Source organism: Petromyzon marinus, chromosome 61 (assembly GCF_048934315.1).
Source record: "Petromyzon marinus isolate PM22_M1 ecotype Great Lakes invasive population chromosome 61, UKy_Petmar_22M1.pri1.0, whole genome shotgun sequence".
Classification (NCBI taxonomy): domain Eukaryota; kingdom Metazoa; phylum Chordata; class Hyperoartia; order Petromyzontiformes; family Petromyzontidae; genus Petromyzon; species Petromyzon marinus.
This window is the reverse complement of record NC_133727.1, coordinates 1067246-1076485: the sequence shown is the minus strand read 5'-3', so window position 1 is coordinate 1076485 and position 9240 is coordinate 1067246.

Genomic DNA, 9240 nt, shown 5'->3' with positions numbered 1-9240 from the left:
CCAGCAGATTCAACACAAAACCACAGCCGTGCGATTGTGACAAGGGAACCCAAGCTCTGGACCGTAAAGTAAGCCGGTAGAGACGCATAGACACCTCGAGACTCGTAGAGGTTCATGGAGATACATTGAAAGACAAGCCACAGCCGTGCGATTTGTGGCCAGGCAAACCAACCGAATGGACCGCAGAGTAATGCGACTGTGGCCTGCGCTCCTGCAACGGTAGAAAAGCGACACGAACTCTCTCCGTCTCCTGAAGCCCTCTGGTCGTGGCCAGCAGATCTCGACGTTGGCATCGAGATCCCGGACGCATTGCTGCTGCCATTATGCGCAAGGTTGGAATAGAAGCAGAAGATTGTCTCTTTTTTATGGCTGTTGTGCAAGAAACTACATTTTTAAATTAAACAGACTCTCGATTATCCGTGCCAATGACGGGGAGGACGGCCGCGGATAATTCAAATTGTGGATAATCCAAGAATATAACCGTTTTCTGCGGATCTCTATTCCAAAAACCACTAATGTAGGTATACAGGATGTTAAGTAATAAAACAGGTATTAAGATGTTCAAACACCGAATAGAAATCATTTGGAAGGAATAAAGTCTGCATTAACCACAACTACTTATGGTGAACATGCAATCAAACACGTGGCTCTGATAATATTTGCATTGTCTTTGAAACTGATTGTCCTACATCAGAGACAGCAGCCTCCTTGATGGCCTAGTCTCACCACCAGTGTCAGACCAGAGACTAACGCCACAAGGCGAACAGCACAATGGCAATGCCACGCGTAGCAAAGCACTTACAGCTCGCCATGAGCAGCTCTATCATTGGGATACCTTTTTTGCCAGTATCAAATATAAAATAATAATAATAGGTTTTACGCAAGGAAATGAAGGCATCTACTCAGTGTTTGAATATCTTAACACCTGTTTGATTTCCAGAAAGGGTAAAACCTATTTTTATTTTTCATACTTTGACACTGGCAAAAAGTCCCTTGATAATTTTGTTAAAATTTTGATTTAAAGCTTTCGTGACTGCAGGGATTCATATTCTTGGTTATTTCTTGCTGTGGGTTTCACACCTGATGATGATTGCTTGTGTTGCAGTCGAAACGTCGTGAGAATTTTATTGTTTTATATTTTTATTATGTTATTGTTTCCCTTCTACGTGACTTTACCGAAAGAACCAAGAATAACAATTTTGTTTAATAAAATATTTTGATTGGTATGCTTTCGATTTAGAACGAAAACTAACAATCGAGCGTTCGACGGGCGTGCTCAGTGATAACACTTTCCTGCTCCCGAGCAGAAGACTCGGACCGCTAAGTTGATGACGGCAGCAGAGCCACGCCAATCAGCATCAATCAAACTGCGCCCACAGTTGTAAAGATATGCAACTACTGTACTGTAGGGGCGGTCACGTGGATTTAAGATTAATTGGATGCAAGATATTTGTTCGGTTTAAGCACGTGACTTGTAATAAACATTTCCAAGAATAACAACGTATAACTGTTTTTAGATTGTTCAATTGTGCTTAAGGGAAAATCCGTGAGTTATTCATTCACGTCAAAAAATCTCAGGTGCGCGGCTAATCCGCAAATAGGATAAACTGCACATGCAGATAATCGAGAGTCGACTCGACTACGAAAATTATTGCGATTTTTTTTTATTTTGGCACGGCTCAATTGGGGGACATGAGCTTCCAACCCGATAGACTACAACGTGCATTCGAGAGGCATCCTGGCGAACAACTTAACAGCCCACCAAAAATAAATAATATCTCATCGTCCAGAATATAGTGAAGTCGGGTTTTTGCCGAGAGCAAAAGGGTGTGAAGTGTATGAACATTGTGAATTATTATTTTATTAAGTTAATTCTGTGGCCACCTATTCTACGCACGTATATTGAACTTCTTTCGCAACGTATGTTGGCAACGGTGCGAATCGGAGGTGCCGGGGGGGGGGGAGGACACTAAACAAATAAAAAAATCGGCTCTCTATTCTTGCGTATGGCCAGATTATGGAGCGGCTGCCGATGGGATGGAACGCTTGCTGGGGGAGGTGTGCCACGGGAGATGGAGCTTGGTGGTCAGCTCGTGCGTGCAGCAGGCGCTGGTTGGGCTATTACACCGCTGGATCTGGGAGGCCTTCATTCAGCAGTGGATTGACCCTGGCTGCTGCTGCTGATGACGATGATGATGATACATCTGACCGGATATTTCGGCATCTCTGTTTGGCAGAAAAACTGACAAAGCAAACCGTGGTGAATGATTCCACACTTCAGGCAAGGCAACCGTGTTTGTAACGGGGATGAGCCAACTGTGTAAAAAACACGGTCCGGAGCATCTCATCTTCCTCTGGTGTCCCAATCAACCTCAATTAACCTCGCACACAAAAAGTGCACTTTTGCAAATCCACTCTCGAAAGGGCACTCACTTGCGAAGAGCTCTGGAGGTCTCTCTGCGCCCTCAGAATAACCGAGAGGGCCCTTTAACGGACAACGTTAATTGGGGAAGATGGAAAAAAAAAGGTTTTTTTGACGAAAATCAATTTCAGGATGTGCCGCGTGTGAGGGGCGTTGCGTGCAGGCCCGGGATGTGGAGACCCCCCCCCCCCTCTTCCGTCGCCGTATCGACGTCCGAGACGAGGTGGTTGGCGTGGGAGGGCTTCTCGAGGTCCAAGCCCTACCCCCGATCGTCCCGCCAGCCCACCGCACCCAGCGCCGGTATAAAACCTCGATGCCGATGAGCACCCAAGTCAGCGAGGCAGAGAAGGACCTCCTTGCCTGCCACGTCGGGTGAATCGTGAGAGTAAGTGAGCGAGAGAGAGCGAGCGAGCAAAGGCGAGCAGGCGTAAGCTACGAGGGCAGCGTCGTCCGGCGCGGGTGACCGTCTTGGAAGACGTGGTGAGGTCGATCGAGCAAGAGGGTGAGAGGAGGCGACGAGACAAGAGGTCATGGCGCCCCGCGGTGGTGCGGCCGTTGCCTCGCTGGTGCTGGGGCTGCTCGTGCTGAGAGCCTCGGGCAGGTGAGACGGGAAGGGGCCTCGCTCGTTCGCGCACGCACGCACAGACTGGCTAAGGGACTGTACTCAAGAGAGCCGAAGGTTGGATCGGAAAGGAGGGGAGGATGTTTCCCCCCCCCCCAACCCCCCGCCAGTTTAATAATAATATTAATTTAAATTTTGTAAGGTGGCGCATTTAATCCGTAGATCCCACCAATGCGCCACCGCCGTGTATGGAAAGCCAGGAAATAAACAGAACCTGCACAGGGTAAACGGCCACTTTACAGAGGTGAGTTTTCGAGACAGACTTAAACTTGTATGTATGTTGGACTTCTTTCACACCGTACGTAGCCAACCGTGCTAATCGGAGGTGCGGCGGAAGGACAACAAAGCTAAACACAAAAAAGCAGTTCTAAATAAATTAGTTTGTCAATCTAGATGATTGCAAAGCTTCGGTGGCTTCCTAATATCGGAAGGAAGAGCGTTCCAGACGGCCGCAGAAGTGCATCAGAAAGCGTGCGATGGCGGTGAACGTCCTTGTTTCGATAGCTGAGCCAAACTTCACATTTGATAGGGTTTCTCATTATCGTATCGCCCCGAATGCGTCCCGTCTCGTGGGATCGCGAAAGCTCAGCAGCCCGGTCCGTACCTGGATGGCTTTGACCACCACCAGGTGTTGCAGGTGTGGCCACTGCGAGGTGCGGCCAGCATTGCCGAGCGGTGGCGCAGAGGTTGACAGCGCCGACTAGGACCCGAGTTCGATTCCCACTTTCAGCAAAACACAGTGAATATTATCTGAACAGTTGAATGCATAGGCTTTCACGACCAGTATAATACAGGTCGTTTTTCGGGGTTAGATCGCGTAAATATATAAAAGTGCCGTTAAACCCGCCACCGCCCGACACAGCCAATTAGTAAAGTTTGTCACGTAAACATAACGTGCCAATTCGTTACTAGTAAAGCTCTCCAACACACCGGTGTGCTGTACTAGTTACGAATTGGCATGTTCTGTGTACGTGACAAACCTTACTGATTGGCTGTGTCTGGTGGTGTCGGGTTTAACGACACATTTATATATTCACGCGATCTAACCCAAAAAAAATATATCTGTATTATGGATAATCTGAACCGGTCTTGGGCCTCCCGTAGGTCGACTCAGCCTTAAATGAGTACCTGGGGCGGTGTGTAAACATCGCCACTCGGGAGACAAAGGCGGTCCGGCCGTGGTGCTGCTGGCCACCCAACCCCTTCTTGTGCCGTGCCGACCTTCGTCGGTGCTACTCGCTAACAGCACTTGCCCCAGCAGTCTGTTCAGGCTACACGGGGGGGGGATGGGGGATCTTCGTTTGTCTCGCGTGGCCAGGAGATGGCATTGCTGAAGTGTTACAGCGCCGTGGGTTTCTCTGGCTTCGCTGCTTTGCTTTAAATGGAATTTGGGGAAGGATCCCAACGTAGCAGCACCCCGTCCTGACAACCGCGTCTCGAGACTCAACGAGGCTCTCCCGGGTAACTAAAGGGCGGCGTCGTTATTACTTTTGCCGCCCACTGAAACGTCCCTTTGGGCAGGGTCGGCAGCAGCTATTTGACTTAACTTGTAACGCTGTGAATATCACATCGTGTCGATTTAAATCGCGTCGTAGTCCAGTTGAGTGTGGGCTCCGATCCGTGGCTCACCCGAGGCAGAGCAATGCCTGAGCCTCAACTTCTCACGTCGCTGCACTGAAGACTCGGTGAACTGGACAACCTTTAATTAATTTTCAGTAGTTTGCAATTGAGATGAAACATTCATTATATTTGCCCGCGAGTATTAATGTGATGGACAAAGCGAACGCTTGCCCACCCCATATAGAAGTCAAACCCCGCCCTACCTGCTCTCTGGCTGCGAGGAACCCACCGGGGAGATTCCTCTGGATTTTCCCCAAAGTTCTTTCGCAGATTTTTTTTCCGTGAGAAATCTTCTGCGCGAGGCCACAGGCGTTTAAAAAATGTTTTTAACAAAAAAATCACACCTCATCTTAACACAAATCTGGCTGTCACCTGATGAAGCTGGTTGTAATTACTGGTGAAACGTCGTACTCAGATTGTAAATGTTGTGGCTTTACTTTCCAACACACCGGTGTGCTGTACTAGTGACGAATTGGCACGTTCTGTTTACGTGACAACCCTTACTAGTTGGCTGTGTCGGGTGGTGGCGGGTTTAACGACACAACATTTATATATTTACGCGATCTAACCCAAAAAAAACTCTATTTTGGAAAAAAATCACACCTCATCCTAACTTGTTCGACAATTAGCAGAGCAGTGTCTAAGAACCAAGCCATAGAATTTTGTCCACAGATTTCCATACGCAATGACAGTAACTGACACTGTGTGTGTGCGTGTCTCCCCTACAGCATTCCATTTTCTTCAAGCACTGGGTAAGGACGTGTGCCATAATTCATCGTGGCCTTCACAGCACAGCACAGTGAAGGCCCCATGCTACAATTAACGTGGCATTATAATCCATTCTCTGTGCACTGCTGGACGAGAGATGGTGGCGGCTTGGGGAAACCTTCATCCAGCAGTGGGTTGACCATGGCTGCTGATGATGATGATGTTGATACGTAGCGGTGTATTAATTTGCTGAACAAAATAAGAATAGGCTTTACCCTTCATGGCAATAAAATAGGCGTTGAGCTGTTCAAATACCAAATCTAGATAACTATTGTAAGGCATCAAGTCTGTGTCCGCCACACATATTTTCTCATGACATTGATACTGGAAAAAAAAGGTCCGATAGATATTAATTTGCCTTCGTTTGCTATTTTCTGTGACTTGCAGATCCATCACAACGATAACCACAACAACCCTACAGAGTGGTGAGTACTCTGAATTTAATTCACTGCTCAACTCTTGCGTTTCACTCTGGTCTTGTCATTCATTCACTCCAATCCCCTAAGCCAGGGAGGTCGGCATCCCGTGCCTCCAAAACCGCGCGCGGCTAATTGCCCACGAAACTTCACGGCTACTCGAATTTTACATGCCGTTGTGGGTTTACTCTCCAACACACAACCGGTGTAGTGCTGAACTAGTACACTACACTATACACTACACTATACACTACACGATAATTGTCAATGTCGTTGTTGGTTACTCTCCAACACACAACCGGTGTAGTGCTGAACTAGTACACTACACTATACACTACACTATACACTACACTATAATTGTAAATGTCGTTGTTGGTTTACTCTCCAATACACAACTGGTGTGGTGCTGAACTAGTACACTACACTATACACTACACTATACACTACACTATAATTGTAAATGTCGTTGTTGGTTTACTCTCCAACACACAACCGGTGTAGTGCTGAACTAGTACACTACACTATACACTACACTATAATTGTAAATGTTGTTGGTTTACTCGCCAACACACACCCGGTGTAGTGCTGAACTAGTATACTACACTATACTCTACACTATACACTACACTATAATTGTAAATGTCGTTGTTGGTTTACTCTCCAACACACAACTGGTGTAGTGGTGAACTAGTACACTACACTATACACTACACTATACACTACACTATAATTGTAAATGTCGTTGTTGGTTTACTCTCCAACACACAACCGGTGTGGTGCTGAACTAGTACACTACACTATACACTACACTATACACTACACTATACACTACACTATAATTGTAAATGTCGTTGTTGGTTTACTCTCCAACACACAACCGGTGTAGTGCTGAACTAGTACACTACACTATACACTACACTATAATTGTAAATGTTGTTGGTTTACTCGCCAACACACACCCGGTGTAGTGCTGAACTAGTATACTACACTATACTCTACACTATACACTACACTATAATTGTAAATGTCGTTGTTGGTTTACTCTCCAACACACAACTGGTGTAGTGGTGAACTAGTACACTACACTATACACTACACTATACACTACACTATAATTGTAAATGTCGTTGTTGGTTTACTCTCCAACACACAACCGGTGTGGTGCTGAACTAGTACACTACACTATACACTACACTATACACTACACTATAATTGTAAATGTCGTTGTTGGTTTACTCTCCAACACACAACCGGTGTAGTGGTGAACTAGTACACTACACTATACACTACACTATACACTACACTATAATTGTAAATGTTGTTGGTTTACTCGCCAACACACACCCGGTGTAGTGCTGAACTAGTACACTACACTATACACTACACTATACACTACACGATAATTGTAAATGTCGTTGTTGGTTTACTCTCCAACACACAACCGGTGTAGTGCTGAACCAGTAACGAATTGGCCACGATCTGTTTAAGTGACAAACCTTACGATTCGTCCGTGTCGGGTGGTGGTGGGTTTAACGACGCATTTATATATTTACGCGATCTAACCCAACACACAACAAAAAAACTATTACGGATAATATTGGTGGTGACAGCCGACCTCGTGTTAAACTCTTGAAGGACCGCTTAGCGGCGTTCTTCGTTAAGGACACCGTCTCGTATATTTGAGGGTTTTTTTTACCCAATTCGTAAAAAAATGGCTCTTGATGAAAAAACAATAATAGCTGTTTCACCCTTTCTGGCAATAAAACAGGTGTGTTAAGATGGTCGAAGACCAATTAGAAACCTTTTGCAAGGCATCAAGTCTGCATTAACCACACGTTACTTGTGGTGAACATGCAAACAAACATGCTCTGATAATGTCTGCATTAAATGTTGACTTAAAGCTTTCGTGACTGCAGAAATTCATAATCTTTGCGTCTTTCGGTAAAGTCATGTAGAACAAAAAATAATAATTATAAAAATAATAGAAAATTAACAAAAAAAACTACGACGTTTCGATCGCAACACAAGCAATCGTCATCAGGTGGGACAACCACAGCAAGAAAAAAACTGCTGTGGTTGTCCCACCTGATGACGATTGCTCGTGTTGCGATCGAAACGTCGTGATCTATTATTATTTTTCTACCCACGTGACGTTACCGAAAGAACCAAAGAGTATGGGATTCCTGCAGTCACGAAAGCTTCAAATCAAGATTACAAGCATCAGGAGGATTTTGCCGAAAGACCCAAAGAAAAATGTATATGCATTGTCTTTGAAACTGATTGGCCTACACCATCGTGGTCTTCTTCCGTCTGTCTTTTCAGCCGACGTATCATGTCCCAACCTGTCTCCTCCCTCCAACGGCAGCGTCCAGTGTCGCATCACTGTCGATGAGAAGTGAGTGACCTCCAGCTGACGGCTAACGCCATCACGCACAACAACAACCGCCATTCGCCACTAAGTGGCGGTGACGTCACCACGGCGCTCGTGCCAGGCTACGTGTACGTTAAGGCCGGCAAAACAACCCCCTACCTCCTCGTCGGTGCCGGACGGGAACGCTGTGGTGAGCAGTGCCATGGGGGGAGGGCCAACTGAGATTGGCCATTCACCTCGTGGCGTTTGTAGCCACCACAGCGGCCAAATGGGGGCTCTGGATGGGTGCGAGGGGCTGGTGACCCCTCCACCTTCAATGAATTACCACTAAACCAAGAAAAATATATATATCCATCACACACACGGCATCTCACACACACAGCATCACACACACGGCATCTCACACACACAGCATCACACACACGGCATCTCTCACACACAGCATAACACACACAGCATCTCACACACACAGCATCACACACACGGTATCTCACACACACGGCATCTCACACACGACATCTCACACATACAGCATCACACACATGGCATCTCACACACACAGCATCACACACACAGCATCTCACACACACAGCATCACACACACGGCATCTCACACACAGCATCACACACACGGCATCTCACACACACAGCATCATACACACGGCATCTCACACACACAGCATCACACACACGGCATCTCACACACAGCATCACACACACGGCATCTCACACACACAGCATCACACACGGCATCTCACACACACACGGTATCTTGTACACACATACATGGAATCACACACGGTATCGCACAAAGACAAAAGAAAAATGTCTCCCGTGTAGCCTTAACAGATTGTTGGGGCAAGCGCTGTTAGCGAGCACCTATGAAGGCCAGAACAGTACACGAGGGGGTGGGTGGCCAGCACCACGCCCGGCCACCTTTTTCTCCCCAGTGGCGATGTTTACACAATCGCATTGGGTACTAATTTGAGGCTCAGTTGACCTAGGGGAGGCCCAGGACCTG